The 5,420-nt window shown below is 41.7% G+C and overlaps 1 protein-coding gene and 1 long non-coding RNA gene across 3 annotated transcripts in view; one reads left to right on the top strand and one right to left on the bottom strand.

The window, feature by feature from the left end:
• Positions 1-898: 898 nt before the first annotated feature.
• LOC119617447 lies at positions 899-2,545 on the bottom strand. Of its 2 annotated transcripts, none has more exons than XR_005233705.1 (2): positions 2,404-2,545; positions 899-2,190 (listed from the first exon to the last, which is right to left on the bottom strand). It is a non-coding gene; the product is annotated as an uncharacterized LOC119617447 (long non-coding RNA). The 2 variants fall into 2 exon arrangements; XR_005233704.1 differs by having other exon boundaries at positions 899-2,214; positions 2,404-2,531.
• Positions 2,546-2,565: 20 nt separating this feature from the next.
• The window catches only part of ankrd27 (ankyrin repeat domain 27 (VPS9 domain)), a 37,775-nt gene continuing 34,920 nt past the window's right edge, over positions 2,566-5,420 (top strand). Inside the window, exon 1 of the mRNA XM_017440373.3 lies at positions 2,566-2,862. The gene's annotated coding sequence lies outside the window, so the exon portion shown is untranslated. The remainder of the gene's footprint in view (positions 2,863-5,420) is intronic.

The raw sequence follows: 5,420 nt of genomic DNA, 5'->3' as shown, positions 1-5,420 counted from the left end.
CCCTGATGTTTCCTTTCAAGTCTAATTCTAACCTCAGTAAAAACATTTTTGCTTAGAGCTTTTAATGCAAGTCCATTAGACAAAAAAAAAGAAAAAGTTATAAGAAACTTGAAATTGAGGGGAAAAAAAACTTTTGTACATTTTAGATTTAAGCCAGTCAATAGTTGTGACTGCTCTCAGACTCTTGAAGACATCGCCTCAACTCTGGTTACCTTGGACAAGATGCTGACCTCTGACCCTAAGAGGGCTTCGAGCCTTAACATGCCTCCTTGTCGTGGTTAGTTGGAGGTCTGTTTAGACCCTGAAGTTCCCTAAAAGTTGAAGTGGCAGCTGAACTATTTGGGTTAGGTTATGAACCTTGAAGCTGATGCAAGTTGGTAAAACAATCAAGTTCAATCTGATACTTCCTGATTAATCTGACAGTCTGGCAGAATTATTAACCTCCTAATCTAAACTCTAAAGTCAACTATTTATCAAAATAGTTAAAATTCTTTGCACATGTATTCTGTTTAAAGTTCCTCCTTTAGATAAACTTATAAATCAAAGTCCTATTGCAGATCATTAAAATGATCATTTTTGATGTGATGATCCTCATTTTGTTATTGTAGTGTGAAATGACCTCTCTTTTTCTGCCCTTTGACCTTCACTTGTCTTTCCAGCTACTGTTCGGTTAAGAAGGTAATTTCTCTGACTGAATCTCTGGTATAGTTTAGATAAAGTTTTCAACTTGAGGTTTCCACACCTGGAACATCTAATCTACAAAGAAAGGCTGTATTTATTTCTGCCCTACACATTTTTTTCAGGCTAAAAGAAAAAAAAAGATTTTGCAGAGAAGAAATCTGTTCAAATGAATACATACATTTCAGAATTCATTTTTATCTAATAAAAAAAATAGATGTTTTTTTTAACAAAGTTTATTCACAATGTTTAAAGCATACATTGAATTACACCTGTTTATAAAACGATTAAAAAAATAAGTACTGCTAAACAAATGCTCACAGACACCACATCAACCTCTCACTCATGAGGGTACAGCACATGTCAGCAAGCAAACAATTCAATTCAAAAAGACTTTATTAATCCCAAATGGAAATTAAATGTTGTAGCTCATCATCCTGGTTTTGTTAAAGAGCTGTTATAGATTCTGAAGGCCGTAGGCAGAAGGGATCTCTTGTAGAGGCCTGTCTCACAACAGACCTGACACTCTGTTGTGTTAATTGTGGGGTTGAGTCTTAAGTCCTCTCCCTGCCGATCCTGCGGGCCAACTGGATGTAGAGCCATAATGGCCTAGCTCTGGAGGCACTGGGCAATCTACCGGACCGGGCGTCAGAAGGGCAGCTGATGAGCGGCTCGGTGGACTTATGGTAGCGGTGGAACCCCCTGAGAGCAACGGTTCTGGGCCTGGTGCTTTTGCGGGCAGCTTTTGCTGTGAGCTGCTTCCTGGGAGTTTTGCCTCCGGTGGATTTACGGGCAGCCTGCTTAGTTCTGTCCATGCTGGGGTTCCTCGAGGTTTCTCTGTAGATATGATATGTGGGCTGTAGTTGAGGTGTTATTTGAGATGTTAATCAGTTGCTCCCAAAACCTTGTTATTATGGTTATGCATCATAACAAATGTCCAAAAGTAAAAAGGTTTCAGTAAAAATCCTTCCAGCTGCCCAGCATCTGATACCAGAGGAAATAATCATCCAAAAAAATGATTTACATCCAGAAAAAAAAAAAATTAAAGAGAATGACTGTAACAGAGTTACTACAACATGCAGCCAACTCGAGCTGCACAATTCTAGACAGAAACAGATTTCTCAGTTTATCAAACAACAAACCCTGCCATGTAAGCAAGGACATTGTCCTTAAAGACACCAGAGTGGGTTGGTAGATAACTATAGTCACACAGTCACAGAGGAAAAGGTAAAAGAGGATAGGAACTCTGCTTTCTGCAGCAGCAGAAGAAATCTCAATAGCAGAAATCAAATGTATTTATAATTCTCGTTTTTAGACAAGTTGAGCAAAGCTCTGCACAGTAAGATAAAAAGCAACACATTGGCAACAATTAAAACAAAACAAAGACGAAAAAAAAAATTAAACACTGTTCTGATAGCCAGTATTGCCATGTCTCCTGATGTCCTTGAAGAGACACAACACTGGACCATGAGACAGCAGAGTATGGACTGACAGGATTGTTATTCCAGACCCCTAGAAACACACAAGTATTTGGTCCTTAGAAAAAAAAAAAAACAGTACAGCTGTTATTAATTTAAAGATGTAACATAGACACTGCTGTTGCCATGGTAACATACAGGCCAAACGCAATTAGTGACAAGAAATTTGATTTGGTAGGAAAAAGATCTACTTTGACACCAGCTTGGTGTGACAAAAGCAACACTTTACAGACACAGAAAGCCTTACTTTCACGTGGTTAAAAACAGAAATGAAAGCCGTCTTTAAGTTCCAGGTGGTTCTGGTTCCAGAAACAGGTGGCGATGTGCCGCTGACACAGCTTCCTCTGCTCGGAACTGTCCACGACGAAGCCCCTCACAACATGGCGGCGGCGTTGACGTACGCTCCCGACGCTTACGGGACGTGTCTGTGTCTGTGGGAACAAACTCTGAAGCCTGACGCTGCGTGTTTCTGACCGAACGTATCACTGCTTTTGTTCCGTGCTAAGTAGGCTTTATAAATTTCTATTGAAATAAAATCGAACTCACGCTGCTGTAAAGGGAGGTTTCCGGGTTTCCGGTATGAGGTCGGTCAGCTGATGGTCGCAGCTCCTGGATCAGTTCGGACCTCTATTTGATTCTGTTTGTCAGGGCCAGACCAAAGACTAGATCTGAAGGGCTTCATCTCAACACGTATCACCTCAGCCAGGTAAGAAGCCGTGTCTGCGTTGGGGTTTCAGGTCTGGACTTGGATCAGTAGTTTTGATGCTAACAGGCGGAGCTAATGCTAAGTATGTTTTGTGTTCGTTCTGGTGATGTTCTGTTGTTTGTTCTTTGTTCAGCCTCTCGTCTGAGTCTGACAGCTTGTTGGCTCACTGAGGGTTGGAGTCATTTTGTCATTAACAATCCCTTCTTTCAGTTTTGAGTTTGACTTCCGGTTGCCTTCATGTTTCAGCTAATTGGGTCAGGTTTCTGCCTTGAAGTGCCTTGTTTTTCCACTTTTGTGCGATCTGTTTTAAAGTCCTGCTCTGCCCTCACAGCTGAGGGAGTCATGTGACCTGAAAGAGCAGGTAAAACCAGGTCAGACCTGCCGACTTTCAGACAGACGTGACCCCCTTTCCCCTCCGTGGCGGTGTGTGGTTTCAGCGTAAACCCAGTCGGTGTGTGGTTTGTAGGGGCAGCAGCTGGTTCGGGTCCCAGTGAGCCCCGAGCTGCTGGTTCTGAGACTATTATTATTATTATTATTATTATGGTTCTGTTGTTCGGCCCTCACATTGGAGAGAGATGGTACCTGGTTCCTGTAAAAACAAACTGAAACCACACAGAAGTAAGCTGGAAAAGGACATGGACTCTTCCTAATCATGGATACATTGCTGTTAACAAAACTAAAGCAGTTTCTTTCGGGACTGTTCATCAATGTTACCCAGTCAAGTCATTTCCTATAAAGTTTAAAAAGGATACTGCCACTATATGTGCTTTTTGAAACAAGCAGAGACTGTCCTGTTCAGGTCCTGTGGACAAACCTGTAAACTGTGGCACAATTTCTGTGTGTTTGCTCCGGACAGTGTCTAAGACAGCTTTGTGTTTGGGTTTACACAATAAAAAAAGAGGTGGAAGAACAATATTTTTATGCATTTAACTTCTAAATGCTTCATTACTCCTGTCTGTAAGGAGGTTTCTGTTGGCATCCCCATAAACAAAATGGAGGATTTTAAAGAAGCCAATAAAAATCTGAGTGTACTGTTTAAACATCATCCAGATATAAGTGAAGGTTTTGTTGTTTTAGAAACATTTCCATTTAAACTTGATGATATGTTTAATCAAAGGAATAAAACCCAGTCCCCTCTTTGGATGAACAGCACAATAAAAAAATACTGAAGCAGCAGGATAGTGCTTTAGAAACAAGCCTAGAACCACAATTGTCTCATGACAGAAATACATTTGTCATGTAAAAAAATTAAGTAAAAGCCCTCAGAGAAGGTAAGGCAGAGTTTTTATTACAAAGTTACTGACAGTTTTTATGTGGGATCAAGTTAATAATAATACTATTACAAAGGTAACTGAACCAAAAGTTGATGGTACTTTTTTACTAAATCCAACTGATGTGACTCAGACTATGAATTACAGGCCTGCCAATGACCTGGTTCTCTGACTTGTCCTGAGATGACCTTTGCTGTGAACTGACTGTATGTAAATAAACTGAACTGAATTAAGTTTCGGTATTTGTTTGTAAAAAAGTTTTGACGGATGAGAGTAACTGAAATTTAAAGGTTTAGCTGTTGGTTGAAGTTCACAGAGAAGTGTGCAGGTGTTTGGTTTTAGCTGGGATGTAATCCAGACATGTTATTGGGTCTGAGGAGCATTCATCTCAGAGGTTCTCCTCATATGTTTATCTCCAGCCCTGGCTGTAATCTCCAGTGTGTAATATAATCTGACGTTGGGCCTGAGGGGGCGGACGTTCCTCTGCACCGCTCCACGCTGTTTGTTGTCAGTCTGTGGGGTCACGAGGACCCTTGGTGGTCATATGACTCATTCCTTAGCGATGACCTGACCCGTTCCCTCTGATGCCGATGCAGTGGTCCAGTTAGTGTGCACTGTAGCCGAGCTAGAACGAAGCTGGTGTGTGAGGTGAGTAGATCAGATGTCAGACTGAACGCTGAGCATTCCCAGATCAGATTCAGGCGCAGGTTGATTGTGGTGGGGTGGGTGTGCTCATGTGGTGGACAACAGAAGGAGAATGAACAGAAAACAAATGGGACACATGGTTTTAACCACAAAATGAAACAAAAAATCCATAAATCTGAATAAAATATGATTGAATTGAACGCTGTTCATTAATGAAGCTTTAGTTTACACCAATAAATCATCCCAGAGCACTGAAAAAAGAAAAAAATCAAATTTGGGTTTAAATCTGATTTCATAAAGTCCAGACCAAACCCAGTTTTCCCAGTTGAGTGAATCATAATTCAGCCCACATGAACACAGTCAGTGCCCCTCCTGGGGACTCCCTTGTTCTGCTGGGGGACTTCAACGCTCATGTGGGCAATGACAGTGAGACCTGGAGGGTTGTGGTTGGGAGGACCGGCCCCCCTGATCTGAACCCGAGCTGTGTTCTGTTGTTGGACTTCTGTGCTCGTCATGGATTGTCCATAACGAACACCATGTTCAAACATAAGGGTGTCCATATGTGCTCTTGGCACCAGGACACCCTAGGTCGCAGTTCAATGATCGACTTTGTTGTCGTTTCATCTGATCTGCGGCCGCATG

This window comes from Kryptolebias marmoratus, linkage group LG11 (assembly GCF_001649575.2).
Source record: "Kryptolebias marmoratus isolate JLee-2015 linkage group LG11, ASM164957v2, whole genome shotgun sequence".
NCBI classification, from domain to species: domain Eukaryota; kingdom Metazoa; phylum Chordata; class Actinopteri; order Cyprinodontiformes; family Rivulidae; genus Kryptolebias; species Kryptolebias marmoratus.
Note: the sequence above shows the minus strand (reverse complement) of the source record. Positions and strands in the feature narration are given on the sequence as shown.